This window comes from Lonchura striata, chromosome 5 (assembly GCF_046129695.1).
Source record: "Lonchura striata isolate bLonStr1 chromosome 5, bLonStr1.mat, whole genome shotgun sequence".
Taxonomy (NCBI): domain Eukaryota; kingdom Metazoa; phylum Chordata; class Aves; order Passeriformes; family Estrildidae; genus Lonchura; species Lonchura striata.
Window position 1 is genome coordinate 58017486 of NC_134607.1, and position 26621 is coordinate 58044106.

Below are 26621 nucleotides of genomic sequence, written 5' to 3' on the forward strand. Positions count from 1 at the left end.
GTTATTTATTTCTTTATTTCAACTACTGGACCCTGGCTGTCCTCTGCCAATACGTTTCAAGGCTGATGAATAGCACCCCCTGCAGTTATAGAGTTGATCTTTTGTAGCACAGATGTATAATTAATTGTGCAGCACTTTTGCAGTCTGAACAGGCAAGTGGATTCTTGGAAGACACCCATATACTGCCACCTGCTTCTCAGAGCTCCAGCTCCACGGCCCTTGGGGAAGGGACCTGCTGGCCACAGCTTAAGAGTCTCTGTCCTACTGGAATGATGTGAAACAGGATTTGAATCCAGGTCTTTGGTGTAAAAGCCACAAACAGCGTCAAACCCAAAGTGCTGCTGCACCCCAGGACTCCTCTGCCTCTGCTCCAACAGGAAAGAACTTTTAGGCATTTTTGCATCTCTTTTCCATCACAATGGTGATGTTTAGGGATTTTTTTTTCCCCCTTCTTTTTTTTCTCTCAGGGGGGAAGTAAGGATTTACAAGTTTGTAAAGCACTTTGAAGATAAAAATTGTTGTCTGTGCAGAGTACTGTCTCTTGGCTTGTCTGAGTCACTACCTAGCTTGCCTGGGAAATGAAATATAGAATCCTTCCACAGGCCACTTGGAGAATTTAGTCAGAAGAACCATTGAGGCATCCTCCTTCGGACCTCTGGCATTAGCGAGAGCAGAAGTGGGGGTGACCAAGTGGCACTGGACACTGCGTGTGAGTCTGGGAGGTGGGGAGCAATGAGTGAAATGCACCCTGCAAAACTGAGGGCAGAGGACATTGGGGATGTGATTTAGCTAAGGTTAGATACAGAAGAGATTTTAAGCCTCATTAAAATCTGGGTATGGCAGCATTATCCCCTACGGGGCTTTCCTCAATTCTTTATCTACACCTGCTTTTAAAAGAGCAGCAAATAGTGGAGAAAACCCTTTCCTTTGATTTTTCTTCAGCTGGAGACATCCGTCACCCAGGACTGTAACTGTAGGTGTTCAGGTTGGGGGGAGATGTGCATCACTTCAGCCCCATGCTAGGACATGAAAGGATTAAATCTCTTCCCTAAGCAAAGTGGAAGGTCCCCAGGTGTCTTCTCTTAGGTTCAGAGATTGCAGTGGGAGAAGGAAGCAGGATCCAGCTGGGTAAGAGACCTCATCAAGAGGATAAAAGCATTTAGGGTAAAGGACAGTCTGTCTCCCTGAGTAGGGGAAGTAATCAGTGAGGATGTGTGCAAGGGTCTCTCAAAAAGCCCTAGGCAGGCAATGTGTGTATCAGAAAAGAATTTCCATGCAGTGGTGAAGGGGCACGAGCTGAAAGCGTTAATTAGTTCCCTCTGCCCCTGCTTCTGTTAAGATGTTCCCTTTCTTGTAACCACAACTGCTTTTTGTCTTTCTTTTCTACATGTTTTTTTTTTGTGTGTGTGTGTGGTGTTTTTTTTTTTTTTTTTTTTTTTTTTTTTTTTAACTAGTGTCCCAATGAAAAGGACTGTTAAGGAAACCCCCTACTTATCACCTGAGGCTAGCTGCTGAGTTACTGTTTCTCGAGAGGAGATAATGCTAGCTGATTATAAATAGGCTGACTGCCCTTTTTCATCAGTATTAGGAGTAAGCCGACGCCTTGATCTTTAGCCTGTGGAATGAATCACACTGCAAGAGTTGTTACTTTTGGGGAAGAGTAGTAATTTCTTCTCTCACATTATACACCCTGCTATGAAAAGGCTTGGCCCTGATGAGGGGATCCTTGAGCTGGGGGTAGGTACCCCAGGGTGTGTGAAATTTAATCCCGGTGAAATACTTTCTCTCCACCAATGTAACCAGTGCCTCATCGTGAAACCTAGGTTCCGCCCCGGTTGTCAGGAGGATAGCATTGAGTACTGCAGCCCAAACCCCCCGCCAAATGCTGGTGCTTCTCATTGAAAGTGTCAGTGTTGGGATATTTTGTTTCTTATTTGGAAGTTTGGGCTATTTCCTGAACTTGCTAAAACCAGTGGAGACTTACTGAGTCGGTAGGTAGACATGAACTGTGCTTGCTGAGGTATCTGTTCTTGCCTCTGCTGTCCTAAGAAGTGCTTACCTTATTTTCCGAGCCCTAATGGAACTGATACTATTTTGTTTAGGTCTACTTACTCACAGCACATTTACAGAAGTTAAATGCGAGACCTTCAGTCCTAATCATCTCTCAGGACAAATGTGAGTGCCAGCAGGATTCCCATCTGCAGAAGATAATTTCAAGAGGAATGATGAAAGCCATGATATGTAAGCAGAGGTTTTGTTAGTTTAAACCTGCACTTAATTAGGCAACTGGAAGAATATCTCAAATCTTGAAACAAAACCAAGTTACTTAAGATTTTACTACATGGCTTGGACTCTCTAAAGATAGATTTGTCCAGCCTTTAAAAATTAAGGACTCATTTCTTAGCTGAGGACCGTTGTGTCTTTGTGTTTGTTACCTAATTGCTTTTAAAGCATTTTCATCACCTGGGTTAGGTAATGTGAATGAAAATATGCTGCTGTTCCCCATCCCCAAATGTGTCCGTAGCATTCATAAATAGTGGAATATGTTGCATTAAAAGTTGTAAATTCTATATCTTCTCATGTGCCCTATCCTGATTTGGTTTTGAGTGCAACTTTAAACTAATGCAGGGCACTAGAATAAGACATGAATAACTTTTAAAATGTAGAATTAGAATGTTTGAGCATTGAATAAACCTCAGTGAGTCTCAAGATACAAAGTAATTAAAGTGGTTGTGTTTGAAGTAGGTTTTTTTCCCCTCATGTTTTGTTAGCAAGAGGAGATATGTAAGTAAACTGTGGTGGAACCTTAAAAATATTTTCAATAAACCAATCTCTCAGATGAATCAGGACCAGAGAATAACAACAAAAAAAAAAAAGCACAGAAGTTGATCTCTATGACAAGAAGTTAATGAGATTTCTTGCAATGTCTATCTTCAGTGGACCCTTAGGTTTCTACTACCCAATATAAGTACAGACTTCTTACCAGATGAATGTAGAAGACTCTCTTGGTTTTGATCCAGTCCGATGCTTTCTGCATTGGCCTCTTGTTGCTGCAAGCTGTTCTTATGTGGTGTTTCATGTGCCTGGAATTCTGGAGTGTGGTAGCAGCAAGGTGACTGGAAGAACTAAAGCTGTTCCTTCAGGGACCTTTTTTTCCTCTCCTGTTGGAACAGCTGAGATCCAACAGCTATTACATACATCAGGGAGGAAGCCAACAGGGAGCAAAGTAAGAATCAAAACCTTAGTTGCCTCTAAAATTTGGAACTATATGTCATGGGGATTTGCGCTTGTTAAGCCCAGAAATTCCCACTTCCCCATAGGCAGAAAAAGCCACCCCAGCAAATGAAACCTCTGTAAAGGGCTAGCAGAAATAAGAGAGAAAAAAAATCCCTTTCTGTAAAACATGTTCAGGCAAGGCAGAGCTGGTTTTATGTAAGATAATTTAAAAAGACAAGTTCTAATATTTGAATTTCTACTTTTATTTAGATATGCTTAGCAATTCAGATAATGAAGATTTATTGATGGACTTTTCTGCCTTGTTGGAGACAGTCTTGCTGGAGAATCACATTTGTATGGCTTTCTGTTTTAATTTCCACCTTTATTACTCTGGGCATCTGCATGGAAATTTGATTGGCTTTTCCTTAAAAGTTCAGCTTCTGTTGTTTCTCGCTTTTTCTGCTGGACTCAGATTCTTTTGTCTGCAGCATCAAGATCACTTTCACAGCAACTAATTCTATTCTGCCAGAAGCAGCTTTTTGGCAGGAAGCAAAAGGAAGAAGCAGAAGAGGCAGAGGAGGTCTTAAGGTACAAAGATCTTATTTTCATGAATCAGCTCTTTGTAATGGGAAGATGAAAAGGCAGAAGTGTTGCAGTGTTTTAATTTTTTTCCTGCTATGATTCACACTACCTACCTTTAGCTGCTTTATCATTTTCCTTCCTCTGAGATGCTCCAAAGTCTTTCAATCCAGTTGTTCTATTGCAGGAAGGGGCTGTAGGACTTAACACTATTGCTTATGGAGACATTCCCAGTGTCTGGAGAAGAGCAACTTCCAAGTGATGCACCCAAGACATGACCACCAGTTTACTGAAAAATCTATGCTTGTCAAAAATATTTTCCAGCAAGCACAGATCCTTCAATAGTCTTAAGAGGAAAAGTTAAATATCACTGAATTAATGAGAGGAGAGCCCTCTCTGTCTTTGCTGCAGTTTCTTGGGAGATGTCTGATACTGCTTCTCCCTTGTGTAGGTTCAGATGTAACACTTTTATCTGAAGTTAAGTGTTAAAAAAATAGGAGGAAGGTATGGGAAATCCTTGGCCTGGGTAGGAAGAGAGGTAGGAAATGTTAATGAATGTAGCCATGCTGATGTTGTTCCTAGAGAAAGAGAAACAGGTGAGCTGCCCTTGCTTTACACTTGCTTAAAGATGTAGCTGTCTCACCGTGAATACCAGTTTCAGTCCCGGGTTGCGTGACCTGTAGGTGCCCAATCTTGCTGTCATGTTTTGTATTATCTATCTTCAAGGTAGTCACTAATGCCCATTCCCATAGCATCTAAGAGCCTCTAGATGAAAGCTGTAAAAGTGCAGTGGTGAGCCTGTGCATTACATGAAATTGTGTAGCAGGGGAAGAGATTAGGATAAGGGTAATACTTCGAGGGGACGGGTGCCATGGCTGTGAGAAATCTGTGTGCCTGACTCCGTGGAGGCTTCACCTTCCTAGTGCTGCATCAACAGTGAAACCTTTTGTAAAGAAGAGGTCTCTCAGAGGACTGCACCAGCTGCATTCAGAAATCATGTTTGCTCTAACAAACACTGGGGCGGGTGCTCAGAGCCTTTCCAGCCTATGTTACCTGCAAATTTGTTCTCAATTCCCCTCCTGCATCACTTACTGTCCTCCCCTCTTCCAGGCAGAGGGAGCTCAGGGAGCGTGTGAAGATGAGAGGTGGTTGAGGTCAGGAGTGGTGTCATCCTTCTGTTCCCCCTCCAAGCTGCTAATGTATGCTTCTGGAGAGCCACACAAACTGAGTAATTACTGAATTATGGCTAGATCAGAAGTGGTGACCTCAAAGACAGAAGGAGACTCTCCATCTCCATTTGTCAGTCCCCTTGGGGTCAGAAGGACAATTTTTCGCTGGGATCTGTGAGTGGGGGGAAAGGGAAGTGCAAGATAAGCCTTACATTAAGGCATAACAGGGAAGAACGTTTGCTTTAGCCATTGCAGTGTTCATGTGCAGTAAGATGCAGCGTTGCTTGCATGTGTGTAATGACAGCAGCACCGGTGGGAGCAGTGGCACTAACCCAGAAGGCTACTCAGGGGATTTTATTCTGCTCAGAATCGCCCATCCATCATAGAAGCGGGTGCCAAGTCTTGAGGCCATTTTCCTGCCTTATTTGTGCCTCTAGCCTCAAAAGCATTTTGATTAGGAGACGGCAGGGAGGATTTCAGGGAGAAAGTGGGTAGGATTTGGAAAGTTTCTGCTGTGGTAGTACCATGGTGGCTCTGTACGATTATGGCCAAGCTGATTTTCTTACACTAAAAGCAGAGACTTCAATCTTTCTTACAACGGTAGTGTAGCACATCTGCTGAATTTATAGCACTTACTCTTGGATGATGGAATGTATTTGCTGGAAATTTACATTCAAACCTGTTTGTTGTATTGATTGTAAAATTGATCCTTTATGGGTTTTTAAAATTGTTTTTAGGTGATTTTTAATTTTTTTTGTGGTTGGGACTTTTTTATTGTTTTGGTTTTGGTTGTTTTTTTTTGGTAACCATTTTTGGCTTTAAATCCTCAGGGTTTTTTCTTCTTTTCAGAATTGAAGGGTGAGAGCATATGATGCAACTGGGTACTTTACCCTGAAGTAGGAAGGCTTGCATGGGTGTTAGATTTCCACCCTGATCGTGTGTGTGTGATTTGTAGCCCTAATATGATGAGGTTACTTTTGTCATTAGTCCTGGTAATGTTTTATATATAACAATTTTTTTTTTGTGGAACTGACAGTGGTCAAGAAGGTAGATGTCACTGAATGGCCAAGTCAGAAGGTTGAATTTCTTTCTCCTAGAAAGAAAATGAAATGTTCAGTGGCAAAGGAGAACTTGGCAATGTGAACAAGGTGTACTAATGACAGTGGTTTTTCATCTGGAGTCTGCAGACAGCCAAAAATTAGTTTCTGAGAGAATTAAATTATCCATTAAGCTCAGTGGGGTTGTACGTTGAAGCCCTGATATATCACTTGGAAAGCTGCAAAGGATATGGCGTCTCTACTTGTGTGATATTTAACTAATATAGTTTTGATAATTTTGTTTACATTCTGCACTTAACTTGACCTATGTATTACCAGTGATGCCTACTGTAATGCAACAGCTGACAACGGTGTGACAATTGCCTGCATTTGTATCATGAGCTCTTTTAAAACTTCATCCTTCAAAATCAGCCATATAGTTTTCAAGCTTCTAAATATTTTAAAAAGAAAATGCTGTTTTATTTCCCTTGTAACACCTACAGAGTAGTCATAACGGAGATGGGAAATGCTGCTCTGCAGCAGACTAGAGATTCAGATATTTAACTCTGTGAATTCATTTATTTTTGGTCCTTTGAGAAGTGTTTGACTTGGGAGTGGTTGCTGTCCTTATATTTTTATACGCATTTTTGAGCATTTTACAAAACTTCTGCTATTTATGCTGCAACTTCATTTTAGACATTAGGTAAAAAATATCTTGTTATAACAAGCTTATCTAGATAAGCCATGCTGACATGTTTTTATATATACCAAAGGGTTTTACTTTAAGGTAAGTTCAAGTTTAGCTTAAGTTAGAGTGCTCTAAGCACTCCTACCTTATAAATCTACATAAAGGATTGACCTCAATTGATACTTCACTTCAAAATCAGAAAACAGATAATGGAAAACCAAATTATAAAAATCTTATCGAGTTCCCCCACCCCATTACAGCTTTTATTTCAGTCCTGGATCCCCAGTGGGAGCGCTGCTCTAACCAAGCTCTTAGCATGCCATGGCAGTCAACAAGATTAAGGCTGTTTCTGAGGAGAGCAACCTCGCGGTTTGTCACGGTGAATGTGCTGTCGGAGCCTCTTCTCCGGGCGAAGGAAGTGATGACCTCCACCTCGTGTGAGCAAAGCACTGTGCTCGAAACACCACCTGTGAATGGGCAGCCAGTGCCGAGGAGAGAAGGGCGCACAGTACAACCAGAGTTCGCAATAAGGCAGCGCCTGTGTGCTCCAGCTGCAATTTCCAGGGAGCTGATGCGGAGCACATCGCAGCATTCTCATCTGAAGGAGACAAGGCATAGATCACAGCAGTAGACTCGCCTCAGAAAGGAGCCAGTGCCTCTCAAGTTTTAAGACGAGTGAGCAGAGGAGCAGGCAAGTCTTTCCTAGATGCTCCGGATGCACGATTGCCTGACCAGCAGCTGGGGAGTCCCTAACACCCACAAATTGTTAACTTGAAAGACAAATGGTAGAAGCACATGTAATTGTTGTCTGCTCTGGTTGTTTTCCCCAGACTGCTGGCATAATTTTAGGCTTATCTAGGTGGAATTTCAGCCAGCCTCCAAATTCTTTTTGACAGATAATGCATGGTATGAGATGTGGTGGTTTGTATTTATTTTTCATAAAAAGCAAGTCACCTGTGGAGGAGCCATCAGTGAAGCTGTCAACTGGCTATGCTTACAACACAGTCCTTCTCAGCAGTTCATTGCCTTTTGGATGAGCTCTGAGCAGAGGCCTTCTCTTGGAGTACGCCTTGCTGAGGATCTGGGAAACAAAGCTTGGGAAACAGGGCAGTTATTGCAAGTGTCATATCTGCTCAGTTAAGTTCCTGGCAAAGCAAATTTTAAATCCTGCCTGAGCTTTCTCTGCCCAGCACTTGAGCTTTACAGACTGTGTTTTCATGTGAAATGTTCTGAGTGGCAGATGGAGGAAACTGTAATGTCATATAGAGCTTCCTTTGCTGGCATACGGACTTAAATGAAGGAGGTGATGATTTGACAGGCACTGCATCCTTGCTCTACAGCTGCCCCATCCACCAGCCTCCTTGCCCTCTTGCTCTCAAACCCAAAAACTAGTGAATGATCTGAAAAAAGCTGAATTATCTCTCCAGCACAAAAGTGCAACTAGACACCCCAGACTCCCAAATACAAAGCCGGGGGGACTCGGAGGGCTGGCAGTGCCAACTTCTGATGTTCCGAGAGGCTCTGGGCTGGCGGTGCGCGGCCAGGGGGGCTGAGGGGGCAGAAGAGCCCGGGCACTGCCGCCTCCATGTTGTTTCCTGAGATCCCCGCGCCTCCGCCGAGGCACCTCCGATACGGGGCCCGCCCAGCCCCGGCGTACGGTCCGAGTGCCGCCTCGAGGTGTGCTCCAGGGCTCCGGGCCGTACGCGCTGTGCCTGGCGGGGAGGCCGGGCGGAGACAAGTGGGCAAACGGAGCAAAGCCGGTTCTTAAAATGACTTGAGGGGGGGGTGAGGGTGGCGGGGGGGTGGAGAGAGGCGGTATTGATTTACGAGGAGAGGGAAACGTGAGCTGCCCCGGTGCCTGCCCAGAGGGGCGGAGGGGGGCGCGGAGCCGCGGCCGGGAGTCCCGGTGCCCGGCGCAGGGGCGGGGCGGTGCAGCACGCGCCCCGGGCGCGCCTCGCCCACGTGCTCCGAGCGCGCGGGACGTGGAGGGGGGGTGCTGGCGCGCGGCTCCTTTAAGCGGGAGCGTGGTGGTGGGAGGGGCGGTGGCTCCCTCACGCGCCCCCCCCCCCCCCCCGCCCACCTCCGCGCGCGGGCGCGCGAAGGCACGTCCCTGCTCGCGGGGGCGCGCGCGCACGCGCTCCCCCTCCCCTCCATCCCTCCCTCTCGCGGCCGGGACCCGCCGCCTCGCGCCGCCGTTCCCGCTGGCGCGCGCGCTGGCTCCACCGCCGCCCGCCGCCATTGGCTGCCGGGGGTCAGGTGACCCCGTGTTATTTCCTGTGTGTGTGTGTGAGGTGTGAGTGAGGGGAGGAGGATGGCGCCGGACGCCCCCGCGCCCCCGCCCGCCCCCCGGCCCCGCCGCCCCGGCTGCTGAGCCGCCCCCGCCCCGCCCGCCCCGCCCGCCGCGGCGGAGGGCGCCGGGCACGGCGGCGGGGGGGGTCTCAGGTAAGGGGAGGCCGTGCTCGCCCGGGCTGTGTCGGCGTGTGTGGGAGGCCTGGGGAGGGAGTGTGAGCTCCTGGCGGGGGAAGCCGAGGTCGCCTGGGCGTGTGGGAGGGGATGTGAGGGTCTCAGCCGTGAGTTGGAGGGCGAGCGCTGGGTACGAGGGGGCTTGTGAAAGGGTTCCTGGGAAGTTTAACCTTCTCCTTCCCCCTCCCCCCTTTTAAAATAATTTTTTCTTTAAAGAAAAAAATGTTTGTTTACGTGTGTTCGAAGACGCCCTCGTGCTACCTGGTGGGGTGCCCACCTGTTTTCCTGTCCGGGAAGAATGTTTTTTTACAAGAATTGAGAAGTTTTTGTGGGATTTGGTGTTTTCGTTGAAGAGATAAACGATTCGAACTGCTGGAGAAGATGGATGCACAGTGCTCAGATTGTAGTCGGTAGGCAGGCTGTGTTGGGAATGCTTGAGGTTCGTAGTGCCTCTCTGCTTTTTGGAGGTTCAACGTAGCCGTCGCTTATCAGGATATAATGCGTTCGGGCTGCTATGAAGATCAGTTTGTTTTTTCTTAATGGTGCTTACCTTGCTGGAAGTTGTGTTTAGGGTTGCAGTTGGAAGTTATTTTTCCTGCCTTGAGGGAAGGAGTAAGAGAAAGTTATGTAACATGAGTGTTCTAGCCTATGTATCAGAGCTGCCTAATGGTAGTGGAGCTCTGTTACTAACCTGAAAATACGAGCGCATTTGTGTTTCAATCAACAAGTGATTGTCTCTATGGGTAGATTTGGCTCCACCAGAATCCTTTACTTCTTGTATATGCTGTCTTTTCCTTCCTTAAAAGGACAGATAGTTTGATTAAGTTGCAGCATTGCTTTCTGTACCATTTCGTGTTTCTTAAGTCTTCCTTTGAAAACAAAAGAAAAATAAGAGGTACACCTGTGAGGGGATTGAGTTTCAGAGCTTTCTGTGTTTAGGTTAGCATTTTGAAAGCTACTCATGTCTGTGTCACTTGTTGCCATCTGTTGCTGCGTGCATGGGTAATTCTTTGGAGAGTATGATTTTTTTAGAGTGCTTCCTGACCAATAGATGTGCATGGAGCAGCTGGATCACCTCTACTCAGATTTTCTAGAACAGTGAAGTGACTGGATGATGGAGATGCAGCAGCTTCTGGATTAGGTTTGTAGCACATTGGCTGAACTCAGTTCAAGAAGAGCTGATTTATTTTGCACATTTTCTAACTTCATTTGTCAGATTAGCTTGTTTTTGAGGCTTATCGATGGGTATTATGTAGCCTAACCAAGTGCATTTGGTTAAGTGTATGTGATAGGCAATTTTTAGCACCGTTATTTGAGTTTTAATTTGGCTGAAATTTTTCTGATTGGGTTTTTGTTTGATTATTTTTTTTTCCTTTAAATCCATATCTTTAAATAGGATTCCATGTTATTTCATTTTGAGTTGTTTGAAGCTGTATTATTTAATTTTAATACTAGGTTCTACTGGCATTTAAAAAGGCAGCTGCATTAGTATACTGCAGAGAGAATTACTATTAAGAAAAGGAAAAAGATTTATTTGCTCAGTCGTCTGTTGCCTAAACTTTGTTAATGCTACAAGGAGAGGAGGATAGTCATTCCTCATTTCTGTAAATTGCTGGTGCATGAAATGCATATTGTGTATTCTGGTTAAATTAACAAGCAAGTTACTGTGCCATTTGAGTGAAAGTATGACAACACTTTTTATATAAAAAATGCTGCTTTCCTGTTGTACTCTCTTAAATCTTGTCGTTTTGGGATAGCTTTTGGGCTTTGTATTGTTAGGTTTAAATTTCTAGGGGGAAATTCCTGGACTTTTTTTGCTGGTTTGGTATTCTTCGGACTACTTGGCTTTAAGTCTGTTAGCATCCTTTCTAGTAGAATTGTGTGCATTTTGACCTAGAAATCAGTTTTTGGAGGTTTTGGGCTTGATGAAACATGGGTTTTTGCTGAAATGTATACTTTCATATACCTTTGCAGCCTGGAGCAGGTTAAGCATGGTTCCCTACATGAAAGCTGTAGGGGCAGCTTCATCATTTGTGACTTTGATAGGAGATCAGGAATTTTGGTTTTGTTGTAGTTTTTTTTCTTCGTTATTAATGCTATGTAAAAATAGCCTGAAGTGAATTTTTATTAAAGGGGTAAATCTGTTTGTATAATACATAAGTAAGAAATGAAGGTTATTTAAATGGAAGAAAACTTATTTGTGTATTAGTTGTAAAGGAGACCTCTTTTTATTGTCAGAAGCTTCCTTAATCTCCAGCTGAAGAAATAGTCTGTTAGTAACCTGCTCCCTATGTTTTAAAGGGTACTCAGAGTGTAAGTAATAACAATTTTAATGGTTCTGTCTATGATTGATACATGTATGAAGTTTGTAGGACAAAGAGTGGAATGTATAGTATTTTGAGGTTTTTTTCCCTCTCCCACTTCCTGTTGTGGAAATGTGTGCAAAGACAACCTTTTTGGGCTCTTAAGACAATGTTAAAAATAAAATAATTGCACACCTCTTTTGTCCCTCTTTAGGTCACGTTTAACTCACCCACCCATTGGGCACAGTGAAATGGCAATAATGCTGCTCTTGGAAGGGTTCCTTCCTAAGAGTTGCAGTGCACATGTCCTGTTGCTATTCTACCAGCTTGGCATGCTGCTATCTGGAGTGAGGGCATAATATGTAATGAACTTGAATAATTTCATGCTGCTTCCTTGGCTTCTCTATAATTTGAGATAAGGATATTTAAGAGTTTATAGCTGGTTTATGCATATCTTGCCTTTTGACACAGGGCATGCCAGATCTTCATTTGAGTGGGATAGCTTTTTAATTAAAGCATGTGTTTATTTTTTCATACCTTGTTCAGTTATGTTTTGTACTTAAAAAAGGTATTACACTCATGTTTTGGGAACCTGAATTCTTATAAGTTACAAAGATTTAGTAGCGGTTTTGGCAGTGCTGGCTTCTCAGACTTCAGAGTGTACCTTAACTGGCTGTGTGAGAATTTGTATTACTTAATCCCATGGTTGGCCTCTGAAATGGGAAACATTATGTATGGCAGTTTCTGAAGAGCCAACTAACTGATTTCTTGGTGGAGACTGGACTGAGACCAATCAACTCTTCCCATTCAAGAAATTAAAACTGCAGTTTGATATCAAAAGATTTTTTTATTGACTGCTTTTGGTGAAATCTCTTTCAAAATAACATTTTAATTTTTGGTTTAGTTTTGTACTTCTAAAATCAAAAATAGAGGCAGTCTTAAGTGTTTAAACCCACTTCTCATAGTGTTGATATACTATGTAGTATTTTCTTTATTATAGAAAAGCATTTAGTGTTACTGAAAGAGAACACAAACATAGTGTAAGCAGAGGTGTATACTTCTCTAAAATAATGCAGGAGAGGCTATTCTTGTAATGAGATCCTGATGTACAATTATCTTCCTATCAAACCTTTCTTACTTATAAAAAGGAAAAAAAACAGGTGGTTCAGTTACTCTTATTGCCCGGGTCCCATTCCTGACGAGTCTTGACTGAACTGGGAAAATTGAAGATGTCTTCAGCCAAGTACAGCACTACTGTGCATCTGTATCGCACTGGTGTCTGGCTGCACCACTCCTTGATTGCTTCAGCTAAGCCTTTCCAGTGGTGCTTACCACTAAGATATATATTCATTTGCTTGGCGTCAATTGGCAAAGCATCTGGCATTCTTTATTATGCATGTACATGAGTTTCCTTTCATTTTAAGAACAGAAAAGGACAAAAATAAAAAGCAAGACCCAAAGACTCAAAAATCAAGACTGACATGTAGTCAGCAGTGGATTCTGTTTGGCCCTGTTGGAGGATAAGATCTGCTCTGGATGTTCTGTGCTTTGCTGCCTGTTTGCCTTTGAAGACAAAAAAGTATAATTGCATTTTACCAACTCTTGAACTTCTTGCTGCCTTCACGAACAGCAGCACAAGCAGTCAAATTTCCAGTTTTGGTTACAACAGAGTGGTGATCTTGCAGTAAGACTCCTGTTTCTTCTTGCCCCTTACCAGTGATTCCTCAAGAATGGAGCTAAGCAGTGGTAGCCAAAAGTGCAAGCATCCTCTTTTCAGTTCAGCCTGGTGACAGTGAATAAGCTTGTGTTTTTTCCAGTGCTTTTTGTATTTCTCTTTTAGCACGGTCTTTGTAACCTGTGGTGATATTGGAAGAGGGGAAAAAGTGTTACCAGGTTCTTTGTCGAGGAGCCCTGGGTTGAGTCCCTTGAGATTTGACCTGTTCTCTCTTTGGGAAGGCTGTTATTTCTTGCCTGAATTGTGATGCAACAAATAGAAAAAAAGCTAGGAAAATAGTTTTCTTTTCCCCTACCTCTTCATTACAAACACACAGCATGCCTGCATTCATACCTATAACTGTGTATGGAATTCATTGCATATTCTGTGCTGGAATATGATGACTTATTTTGTAGTATTTTACTAGTATGAACTCAGTCATCTAATTGCTAGTAAATTGCAAATCCTAAACAGAACCCTCTGATAAGCTCTGGTAAGAGCTCAGTACTTAGCTAGAAATTGTATAGGGAGCTGCTATGCTAGAAGTTTTACTACAGTTTATTGGAAGTGTTGTTCATATCACTTCCCTTGTAAAATTAGATGCTGTAAAGTGTCCTTTTAATAGCTTTTAACTGATCTGAAGACTTGGTATTAGCAGAGCTGGGTGACTTGTGCCCATATACAGCATCACTAATGACTGGGAAAAACATACCTAAAACTTAGTAGCTGAAAGAAAAATATGTGCTGTCATACTTGCCAGAATAGGCATAAACCTTCGTACACCATAATGAAATGTTGTTAATCAGCACTCAGTTAGATATCTGCAGTGTGCTGTTACCTTTGGTCATGTCACTGGATACACTTGAATTTCCCTGGGATTTAACAGTGTTTTCTATGTGTTCTGGAATAGTGGAAGTGCTATATGTGATTTTAAAAAAATTAACATAAATGGTTATATGATAAATGTAGGGCATGCAGTGTGATTAGCATTATGTTTTCTGCTGGAAATACAAAACATCAGGGCAGAAACAGTCTGGGAGGTTCCTGGAGAGTGTCCCCTGACACAAATGATGAGGTGGAAAACTAGGGAAGGCACCTGCTGGACCTGTGGTTTGTGAACAGAGAAGGATTGTTGGGTGATGTGATGGTCAGAGAACATCCTGGGCAGAGTGATCATGCAAGGATAGTTTTCAGTTCTTGGGGAAGTAAGGAGGAGAGTCAGCAGAGCTTCCATGTCAGGCTTCCAGAGAGCAGGGAGTCTGGCCTGTTCAGGAGCCTGGTTGACAGAGCCCCTTGGAAGGCATTCCTGGAGGGCAAAGGTTGGACTTCTTTAAGAAGGAAATATTACAAGTGCAGGAGTAGGCTGTCACCATGTGCTGAAAGATAAGCCAGCAGGGAACCCTGGTTTGTCTGAACAGAGAGCTTTGGCTGGAACTTGGGGAAAATAAAAAAGAGACAACCTTTGAAACAAGGGGCATTAAACAATGATGATTACAAGGATGTTGGGAGGCTACACAGAAAGAAAATTAGAAGTCCAAAACCTAACTAGAATATAGTCTGGTTGCTGCCATGAAAGACAATAAAAATGTTTCTACAACATGAAGGAGGGCCAAAGAGAATCCTTTATTGGATGTGCAGGGAAACAAAGTGACAAAGAATGAGGACATTACTGAGGTGCTTAATGCCTTTTTTGCCTCAGTATGTATAATAGTAAGACCAGTTGTTCCCAGGGCATCCAGTCCCCAGAGTTGGAAGACAAGGATGAGGAGAAGAAAGAAGCTCCTGTAATCCAAAGGAAAATGGTCAGTGACCCTGCTACACCACTTATGGGTACTGATGGACTTGGCAGAAGTGTTCCCTGAGCTGCTTTCCATCAGTAGTCCCAGCTACCTGGGGAGGTCCCAGGTGATTAGAAGCTGGCAAATCTGGTGGCCATCTACAGTAAGGACTGGAAGGATCTAGGGGTCTACAGGTCTGTCAGCCTGACCTCTGTGCCACCAAGGAATGTCATGGAACAGACCTTAAGTGCCATGTGGCACTTACGGTTCAACCAGGTCTAGTGAGCTTGTGTTTTGGAAGGTCAAGTCCTACTTGACCAACTGATCCCCTTCTGCAACAAGGTAACCTGCTTAGTAAATGAAGGAAAGGCTGTGGATATTGCCTAGCTGAGCCTTAGTGAAGCTTTTGATAGTGTTTCCCTGGCATTCTTCTGGACAAACTGTCTGCTCCTGGGCTGCACCCTGTTTGCTGGGTGAAGGTTGTCTGAATGGCCAGTCTCAGAGTGGTGAGGAATAGAGTTGTATCCAGCTAGCAGCCAGTCACGAGTTGTGTTCCCCAGGGCTCTGTGCTGGAGGCAATCCTGTTTAATGTCTTTACTGATGATCTGGGTGAGGGAACTGAGTGCCCCCTCAGTCAGTTTGCAGATGACACCAAGCTGCGCACGAGTGTTGATCTGGTAGAGCACAGGAAAGCTCTGCAGGGGGATTTGGTCAGACTGGGTTGGTGGACCAGGGCCAGTGGTATGAGGTTCAGCAAGGCCAAGTGACAGGTCCTGCACTTAGGTTGCAGCAGAACCTATGGAGTGCTGCAGACTGGGGGTGGAGTGGCTGGAAAGCGGCCCAGTGGATTGACAGCAGTTGAGCACGAGCCAGTGTGTGTGCCCAGGTGGCCAAAAAGGCAAGTGGCAATATGGCTCCTATCAGATATAGTGTGGCCAGCCCCTGTACACTTGTGAGGCACCTTGACTCCTGTGTCCAGCTTTGAGCCCCTCATTACAAAAAGGACAGGGAGGCACTGCAGCACATCCAGAGGAAGGCAATGGAGCTGGTGAAGGGTCTGGAGCACAGATCTTAGGAGGAGCAGCTGAGGAAGCTGGGATTGTTTAACCTGGAGAAAAGGAAACTTGGGGAAGACCTTATCACTCTCTACACTACCTGAAAGGAGGCTGTAGCCAAGTATAGTTCAGTCTCTTCTCCCAAGTAACAAGCAATAGGACAGGAGGACATGGCCTCAATTGTGCCAGGGAACGTTTAGATTTAATATTAAGAAGTATATTTTATCTGAAGAAGTCAAACATTTGAACAGGTTCTCCAGCAATGTGGTAGAGTTGCCATCTCTGGAGGTATTTAAAAATATGTGTAGATGTTGTGGTTAAGGACATGGTTTTATGGTGGCTTTGTCAGTTCTATTAGAGGCGTTGGATTTGGTAATCTTAAAGGTCTTTTACAACCCAGTAAATTCCATGTTACTATAAACCATGTCTTTCCCTTTTGTTTCTCATCTTGCATTCAGGGGAAAAAGAATGAATTCAACAGTGTTCTGTCATGTTGTGTAAGTTGGTTTGCCCACTATAAGTTTCCTCTATTTCACTTCATATGTGGAGACTGGGGAGGTTTTTCTTCTCCCTTCTCCAGCATTTTATCATGAGATGTGTACATCTAATTTTCTGATACTCTTGATCCTGACCATACCTTGTGTGTACTACTACATAGTACTACTACTACACTAGTCTTTCGGCTAGGTCTTGATAAATAAAATAATAATAGATACTTAGCAGGCAGTAAATTAAATGAGTTGGGTAAAATTGTTACAGAAGGAGGTAGCATATTGTCTTTGTATTGCAGGGCATTGCTGAGTGAGTGGCAGATTCTTTTCTGTAGTGTTGGAGAGTGGAAGTAGCAGGCGCATAACTGAGAATTGCTCCAAAGTGACACTTTTTATTTTGCACGAGAAAACTGAACTGTGCTGTTATCTCCCTTCCTTCTAAATCACTGCATTTTAATGAAAAACATTTCATCCCATATTACTCTGAGAGTGCATAAAGAGAACTCTGCTGCAGAATTGTTTTTTTGCTAGCTATGGTAGGATACTGGTTTTGGTGGTGAGTAGGGGGTCCATTGCAGTGTGGTATTCTGCACCTTTGCAGTTCTGACTTCAACTAATATAATTTTTACTTTGGAGAGAAGGGATTCTTGCATTCTGGCCTTTTTTCCTTTTGTTCTGTGTACTTTTCTACATTTGGTGTCTTTCACCTTTTCTGTTTTAGATATTTCTCGTATTCTGGTTATCGGAGACAAAACTGTTCTTGCTTGCGAGTTGCTTGGTTGAGTAGATTTTTATTTCAATGATGGTAGTATCCTGCAATTAGGATATAGAAATTTTACTTGTTGCGTGTTCATTTTGTTTCCTTGTCTTTTTGCCTTGCATGAATACAGCTTGTTTTATGTTTGAAAGGTAGAATTTATGGAAAACCAAATGGGAGTGTATATATAACAGAGCTACTGAAAATAGCAAGGAGAGGAGAAGAGGTTAATTATATGTATACTTTGCAGCATAGTCAAAACCCTGTTAAAGCTGGTGGAAGAATAAAACTTCTGTAAACCTGGGTCAAACTTACCAGTGAAAGCACATCTCTTAGCTCAATGAGAAACAGCATTAGGGAATTCCTAAAAGTAGAAGGGAGGAGGAGGAATTAGGAAATAAACTTCTTTGCTTATCCACAGAACTGTAATGTTTATAAAGACTTTGTTGGTCTGTGTTTACTCACTGAATTTTGGCTCTGTGTGTAAATTTCCTTAATGGATTAAGCTAAGGAGTAAGGTCCTTTTGGTCAGTTGGTTAACAGGACTTGAAGAATTAAATCAGGAACAATTCTTAAGGTGAAAGTCATTTAGTTGCCATCTTTCTGGCTGAAACAAGGTAGCAAACTTCATTTTTTCACAGAAAGTTGGGATGTTTTAGAGCAGGGGTGAAAAGAGATCTAGTCCTCCTTTTCTTGTACTAGAGCGCTAGGACTACATTAGCATTAGAAGCTGGCAAATGAAATGGTGAAGTTGGCAAGTGAAATGGTTATAGGTTATCCATCGTGTATGGTTTATGTTAATTGTACCTCTTTATTTAGCCTCCTTGTGAGAGGAGATAGGTGGAGACAGAAACAATGGAGTCTTCTGGTTTTGTTTTTTCTCTCCTCCCTGGTGTACAAGATGAATGACTGCAGGAGCTTGAGAACTTAAGTTTAAGAGAATGATGGGACTGATTCTGAGAGTAGTGAACCATCTAAACTACCTCTTAACTTTCAAATGTTAACTCTAGCATTTCCAAAACGTATGCTCCGAGTGCAGTATCCTTGTTATTCTCCACTAATCAGTATTTACAGAGACTTTTTTTTCTGCTCCGGTTTTGGATTCATCCCTTCTCTTTCAACTGCTGACTTCCTTAAGAGTATACCCTCTAGGTTATGACATGGAATACATGCAGTGGGAGCTTTGTCAGCTTTCCAGCTTCGAACACCCCTGACACTTATCACTGTGGTGATACAGAAATCCTCTAGGGAAGGAGAAGGCTTTAAAGCCTGGTTGTGAGAAGTTCTCTAATTGTAGGTTGTTAATTTCTCTGAACTCCTTATGCTCATTAGAGTTAATTTTGTACCTGTGGTGTGGTCTGAGTGCTGTTGGCATTCCTTGCCTTTGGCTGTGGCAACAAAACTTGGAAGTGTGCATTTTGTTTGTTACAATGGCTTGAGTTTAAAACCTAGATTTTTCAGACTTCTAACTGAGGTGTGTTAGGAGTTTAATAACTTTTTTACTGCATAAAGTTGACATAGAAAGATTGCTTCTGAAAGGTTTTGACTCAGTGGGGGAGCTGGTGAGAGCGAGCCAATTTAAGTGCTTTAGGCCAAGGCTAAGTATAGCCCTCAGGAGTGAGTTCTGAGCTGTTTGCTCCAACATTGTTTTGTGCTGCCTTCTCCCACATCTTCTCATCTGTCTGTTGGTTATGCCAGTGGAGCTACAGTGGGAATCCATGATGAGGTAGTTCAAGAAACTGGTCCAATCTGAAAATTTCAAAGAAAGCCTGCAGGGTGGGGATGGGTAGATGGGAAGGGGTAAGTCCTCCTTAAAATAGTCCTATCTCTGAAGTAGTCTCTTTGTTGAATTATTTAAATGTATAAAGTTATTTTGTATTAATCTGAACTGTTTTTCCTGTCTCCAAGTAAGTATGGCTGTAGTCTTAGTCACTCCCTGTTAGTCTCAGAAGACAAAGCTTACTGTAAGGATGTATCTGCTTCAGTTTGTGGCTTCAACATGAGACAGATGCTGTGGAATCTAAAGTATGGAGAAATGAGCAAAGAATTTAGAGGACATAGGTTGTAAATTTTGTTTTAAATTTGAGACAAGTTCAAACAGTTCTTATGTTTGGGAAAAATAAGGTTTCTCTCAATTTTTTTTTTAATCGGTAAACTTGACATGATCTTCACTGTATTTTCTTTTAAAGTGTGCCATAGCAGTAGTAGTTGTAGATCTTCCACACTCAAATTCCTCTTAAATCTGCATTGGTTTAGGGATGTGAAGTGCTGAATTAATAGGAAGAATGATAACCTTGGCTAGTGAAAATTGAAAGTGTTAAAGCTAAAATTTTTGTCTTACCTTAGAGGAACAAAACTTATCAATAAATTTGAGTACAGCTTTTCTGCAATTGAACAGTAATTCTTTCATTTGTTAGTTTAGATGGATTAAGGTTCTGTTTCTACCTGATTTTAATGTTACTGTCTACAATGTAAATAGGTGGTATTATCTTCAACAATGGTTTTACCCTAATCAATGGATATAAATCTTGTGTACAATGCATAGCCTCTATTGTAATAATACTTGCACATAACTGATACAGGTTTTATGTCAATTTACTTCATTTGCCTTCAGGAGTTCCCAAGAGTTAGTTACGGGCTCATTGCATCAGACTTTGTAAAAAAAGAATAAAAATATTTAATTGTATAGACTATGTTGAATAGAAAAGACAGACACTTTACATGTACTATTTAATATGACCCTTATAAGTATTCATCTTAGCAACTTGTCATCAAGGCTGGGGCTACAGCTTAGTATGAAAAATGATAGAAGTTAATTAAAAATAATGTGTTAGGATGGTGGGCTTTTATTTCCTCCACTGTGTAGTTCTGAGTGTTTTAGATACTAGGTAAATTTCTGCACAGAAAGTGGGAGCTTGGGCAGATAGAACCTGACAACACTGCTTGCACTTTACTGTTTTCCTCTTGCAATTAATAATTGACATCTCCTTTTCATTGTTTTGTAACTGAAAGGTGAAGGTTTAGTGAGAGCTGTGATGCCTCTGCTGAGCTTCCTGTCTTGCATGTCTGAGGAGGAGCAGATCAGAAGTGGTTCTTGAAGTGGATGTTCAGATTTTGCTGTACTGCCAGAGCAGATACCGTGTTTGACTGCTTGAAGATGTAGGGGGTATGGACACAGGTCAATTTGCAATAAGAGGTATGTAATGAAGTGATGAATTGCCAGAATTTTTGGAGGACCAGTGAGGTGGATTAGGATGTGCAATCAGGTGATCTGCAGCTTAGAGAAAAAAAAAAAAAAGAGATGAGCTGAGGGTTCAGTATTATTTTTATTTTGGTATTAGGAAGGGTAGTTCAACTACAGTGTAAAGACCAAGAGCCTTTTAAATACGAGCTCCTGATTTCAAGTGCCCTTCAGTAGCCATGCCACTTAAAACAGTTCCTGCTGTGTCTGTTTTGCTGGTACAGATGTTTGTGTAATGATACAGTGAATGGATCTGTCAGGTCAGAAATGGCTTTTCTCCCTCACAGAATTTTCTTGACTGTATCACTTCCCTGATCTGACTTGGCTGTGTTAGCACCATAGAGATGGCTGGATCTCTTCAACTGGGCTAGAGAAGACTGACCCTATACGTTGATCCGAAATTGTTGTTTTAGTCTTTGACATAAAATGGAATCTGACTGATTGGCATAGATTCTTATTAAAACAGCAGTGTCTGTTAAAAATTTGGATGGATAACTTTCAACAAGAGGTTGGTAGATTTTTTTGTAAGCTATTTAAGTGCATCTGTGCTGTTGATTGAGACTGAGAACCAATGGCATAATAATAAAATCAGATACATACCATCAGCCAAAATTCTGCTGAACTTTGATCATTTGTTATATTTCTAGAAATACATGTTTTCATAGTACTACAACTTAAATACTGGCTTACAACAGAAGTTGTTCTTGTCAAATTTTTCTTTCTTCATGTTTAGGAATATGTATTTAACAGTACACTGAAAGTGCAAAGCTAAACTGGTAATGGCATTTTAGTTTTTTTCATTTAGTGAGTAAGGAAAACTTGCAGATGCAAAAAAATCTGTGTATTTCTGATTTTGTGTTATACAAATGTTTTTTTTACAAAAATATTTTGGATATGAGGGAAGAAAGCAGCAGCCAAGTAATAGCCACATGCAAAATTTGATTATTTTTTGTTGTGGTCTGTTTACATGATGTCTTTTATTATAGCAGATGAATGCTCTGAATATGTCTGCTCACATCTCCCCTGTGAGACAGGAAGGTACACTGACTCAGGCTTATTGTGGTTGGACTTTTTCTGTGGTCACTTAAAGAAATATATGAAAAAGATGTGAATGTAGATTTTATCTAGCACAGTAATCTCCAGAGCATTCCCCTCTCAACTGACAAAGCTCACTGTGCTCCTTCTGCCACGCTCATCTGTTCCTCACCCATTCTGTGAGAACCATTTCCTTAATTGTTTGGATTTAAGCTCATACATACTGACTTTCTGAAAAGCTGTACAGACATTTTGATAAAGAAGGCATAGCATATCTGTGAGATGATAGAAGCTAGTTACACTTGGCCAAGCTGTAGTTCATTTGAGGAATTTTTTGATAAAAGTTTTCACTAGGAATGACAAAATTAAGTTTTGGTGTAGTTTTTTTTTTGTCAAGACCAGTATTACCACTGATTTGCAAGACATGTTGCTAACATGTGTTATTAATAGGCACTTAAGCATGTGTAACCACTATATAACGGTTTCTAAGACATGCTGTGATTTTTTAGAATTATAAAATTCGGTTTCTATTAGTGCAGTATTCTGGGTTTAATTTCATTTTTGTCTACTTCACAAGATACTTCAGTTTAGCTACTTCCATAGGGTCTGGCGCTCTCCGTGGTAATTACCTGTATCCTGTTTCAGCTTTGAGTGGTGTAAGGTTTGTTTGACAAAGTATATCATGATGGCTTGGTGAGAGCCAGATCTGACTTCAGTTTTCTCTAGAAATGTGGTGGTGAGTAATATCAGAAACATGACTTTCTGAAAGAACTGAGCAGTGAATGTTACTGCATGGACAAACTGGTGACTGTTTGAAGGGCTGACTGTCTTGGTTTACTTCTATAGCACACCTGATGTTGAAAACAAGTCTTAATTATTCTCCTTTTTCTTTTAAAAAGGCATCAAATGTAGAAGAAATGAGTTATATCTGTTACTATGTTAAATGTAGTCTTAAGTTTGATCTTTGAATTCATCTTCTTGTAGCATAGGTGGCTGATATGCCTTTTCTTAAAAGCAGCAGTGTTCCTCCAAAACTGAACCAAGGTCATTCTATTCCCAGCCATTGATCAGGTGTGCAGATAATAACTCTGTACCTGCAGAAATGGGTGTTAGCAACTTGGCCTTGACAATAGAAATGGTACTCAGTACTTGGAAATCCTATTTTCCTTTATTTCTAGCTGAATTTGGAGCATGGGCATTATTTCTTACAAAATATACTCCTGAGTTGCTCGTACTCAGGTTCTGGCTTTTGAGATTGCTTTGGTTATGTGTGTTCTCTGCTAGTTTAAGAAGATAGAATAAGGAAGGACAAAAAATAGTGATTTTTGCATTTTGTATGAGTTGTGGCAAGAAATGGCTGCAAACTTACATATATCTCTGTCACTTGCACAGCATTTAGCAAGTGAGTCTATTTTAATCAGAAACGTGGATGCTCTATAACCCTCCCAACTTCTTATTGTATATTTTGACCTATGGAAAACATGGTCTTACTGTTCATCGCCTGCCTGTAAATGCTTTTTATTTCCTGATAAGCATGCTAGGAAGTGAGAGGCTTTTGACAGAGCACTAAAGATACGTTGCATTTGACTGCTGCCTGAGACTTCTCTGCACAGATGGATGATGGTAGTCAACCCAAATCTAAAGAAAATTTAACAAAGCGGAAAGACCTCACTTATGTCCTACTGAATGGGCTGATGGTGGTTTCATTTGCTCCTTTACAGGCTTATAGTCAAGAATTAGGTGTGTCCGCACAGTATTTTGGTTTTTAGTTCACTTGTTGTGAGCTGTCTGTAGTGATGCATTACTATGTTGTCATCAGTGTTATGTGGGGAGATCCGGGCAGCTGTCCTGTTATTTGTCCAGTCTTTGATAATCAGGACAAAAAGAGTTGTAAAGATTTAAAGCCTAGCATGGTATATTGCAGAAGATCATTTCACAGAGTAATCTTGATGTGGGATTACTGATGAGTTCTGCTAATCAGCACTGGTTGGGGGCACTGATACACACACAGCATTGAAAGATGCTTACATTGACTAGCATTGGATAATCTTGCGCACAGCAAGGTAGCTTTGCATTTTGAGGAACTCCTATGTTAACAAAGTTCTGTGAGGCTGTTTCACATGATCAAACAGGATAGAAAATCTGCATTGTGCTTAAAAATAAGTTCACATGAAGAAGTTAAATTGATATAGTGCTTGAAGTAACTTCATATAGTTCACAAATAAGTCTGAAATTTGGGTAAGAGGACTTATGGCTTCTTTCTAGTCAAGACTTCTGTGCAGTGATTCCGTAAGTGAGGCTGTTTTTTATCAGCCACACAAGCTTGTAATATGCTTCCTTTGTTCCTGCCAGGTTGAAGGCAAATTTTGATTACTGGGCTGTTGGGGGAGAAATGAATGTGTTGGAGCAAAGTGAAACCGCTTAGCCTGGTGAGTGTAGTCTGCAGCGTCTAGATGGATGTGCTTAGATGGCTCTACAGCTACAGGCTATAAATACTTGAAAGTCATGCAGCTTTATTGAGGGAGCTGCATGCACGTGTAGCAAGAGTGTAGGTGTGATACTGGAGTAGTTAAAGCTATGCCAGGCTCTTACCTTCCCTTTGAATAAACGAAGACTTTGCATATTGTGTGTGTTGGAAAGAACTGTAAATGTGTGTAATTTGTGTCTGTTAACAAAACACTTGTTTGGAGGCAGGACTGTGTCCCTTCTGCTGGGGATGGCATTATGGGTGTGTACCACCGGCATTACAGAGTTTTATATGATTATGTTGTAGTCTATAGTTGGCAATGCTGCTTTGTCCTCTTGAGATCATGCATGAGGGGGAGTATATAGCAGCTGAAAGTGTTTTCTTTAAAGCCTTCTAGTAAAAAAATAATAAAATAGACCCTTTTTTTGCATGTGGATGGGGGTAGACTTTGAAGGCCTTATCTATCTGAATGTATTTTATTAACAAGACTTGTCCAGGGGATTATTCTCAGTGGTTTTGCTCAGAGTGTAGCACTTAAAAGCACTTTACAGGGCTGTTACTATTAAGAAAGGCTATTTCAGTAGTAATTGTAATAGTTCTGTATTTTTAGCACGTTAATGACAGGAAATGTGCTAATATGTCTCAAGTTATCAGTGATGTAATGGGTCAGAGCACGTCCCTTTTTTACTCCTGTTATTAATGAAATGCCTTTTTTCTTTTAGGGAGCTATTTTACTGAATATGTTACTCAAGTTAGGCTCCTTGTGAAATACTGAAAGCAAGTGTTGTCCTGATAAAAACTTCTTATTTGTTTGTCAGGGTAAATTCCAAGATTGGAAAAAATAAAATAAATTGAAGCAGAAAAATACGTTCTCCCTGTTTTGAGTTAGCATATATAGCTTCTGGACTAAATAAATGTTAAATGATTACATGAGATTATGGAGAGTAAGAATTTGTGCCTTGGTTGACCTTTACTGTATCTCTGTTCTTAAGAGCATTTTACAGCATCTTGTACTATTTCTATTAATTATATAATTAAAATTACTCTTTTCTAATAGTGAACAAGTCTTAAGAATGTTTGCCAGCATTGTTAACATACATTAGCTTGAAAACATAGCAGTTTTTCAAGCCTGTTGGTAGCATTACAAAGAAGGAATATCATTCAGAGATTAAAGTTTTTGTATTATGTAATGCAGAAGAGGCTTCCTGAGATCTTTTCCAGGCTATGCAAAGTAAGCTTTGGTAAAGTCATATTTAAAAATTGAGCCTGAGATTCTGTGGGAGACTGAGCCTGTGAGAGGATGGAAATGTTGCTTTCATGAAAAGAGGATGGATGCCGAGCATGTGGTAGCCAGGGTGTGCACGCAGTCTCCATGGCATGTGACCATTGCTGGTTGCAGAGCCCCACACTGCTTATCTAGAGAAGCTGCTTTTAACATCTGCCAGTTGCAATAGATGTTCTCTTACATTTAGCTTGATAACTTTCTTCTATGTATGTTTTTTTCCTTTTTTTCCTCCCTCATTTTTTTTTGCCTTAACAGCAAGTCACAAAAAAATAAAGAAACTTGCCTTAGGTATCCCCAATTTTAGTCCTACCCCAAAAGGGCTAGAGCTTCAAACTAAGGAAACATCAAAAGCAATGATTCAGAAAAAGGAGTTTATCCATAATAAGCCTGAACTGGACAGATTGGCACAATGTGGCATTCATAGAAGTGTTATTCATGTGATATATGTAGTCTTTAAAATGCTAAAAAAGTGGAAGTTCAGCAGAACAGCAGATCTCTCTTATGACACTCAAAATATAAGATTAAAACAGCAGTAAAATTGACTCCCTAGAAGAAGAGAGACAGAATTTGCATTATTAACAATTTGACAGTTCCCTTTTGATTCTAGTAATATTATTATGTGCATCAATCTGCATGAACCAAAGCTGCAACACAAAGAGGCCTTTGAGTTAGAGGAAAGGGCCTGAAGAGATAGCAGTACTATGGGGTGGTTTTGTGCCTGTGTATTCTGTAGCCTACACACACAGATAGTAGAAAATTAAAGACTCCAGTGATGGAGTCTTCTGTAGATAACATACATGTTAGTAAAAAAAATAACTTTGGTAGGCAGATGGGAAAAGAACTGAATGCCAAATCTTGCCTACATCTCATTTTGTGCCGGGGTTTTCTTATGAGTTTGGTGATCTACTTGAACAAAATTTAAGTACAAAGCTAGAAATTCATTCTAAATGGGTTCAGCTGAACATGGCAAACACAAAGCATGGCTTAATATGAAAACATAACGCAGGCAAGTTTTCCAGGAAGTCTCCAATCTAAGGAGTTGGAGTTCTGTTTCCTGGAAAAGTGTGAGCATTGTCTAAACATTCTTTCAAGGAAGGAGTCTTTTCAGGTGGCTTTATCCATATTTTTTTTCAGGAAGAGAAAACCACAAGGTGTTTCAGACATTAAATGCTTATGTCATCTGTTAGCTTGGGAGTTTTATTTTGTTTGGTTGGTTTTGTTTATTTTCTTTGGTTTTGGTGTTTAAAGGCACATACTTGTTAATTTCTGTACTTTTCTTAATTCATCTTGTAATGTGGCAGGCTTTTGTAGAGGGACTAGTCAGGGTCCCCAAACAATTCAGA

General features: G+C 41.4%; 1 protein-coding gene across 11 annotated transcripts in view; it reads left to right on the forward strand.

Moving 5' to 3' along the window:
* TCF20 (transcription factor 20) overlaps positions 1 to 26621 on the forward strand; it is a 140826-nt gene that overhangs the window by 66032 nt on the left and 48173 nt on the right. The window contains exon 1 of one of the 11 annotated variants that reach the window (XM_077783617.1): positions 3785 to 3804. The exons of 8 other annotated variants lie outside the window; for them this stretch is intronic. The gene's annotated coding sequence lies outside the window, so the exon portion shown is untranslated. Of the gene's footprint in view, positions 1 to 3784; positions 3805 to 9097; positions 9132 to 10275; positions 10294 to 26621 lie in introns of those variants that run through there. 2 more of the 11 variants (XM_021552791.2, XM_021552794.2) reach the window with 2 other exon arrangements.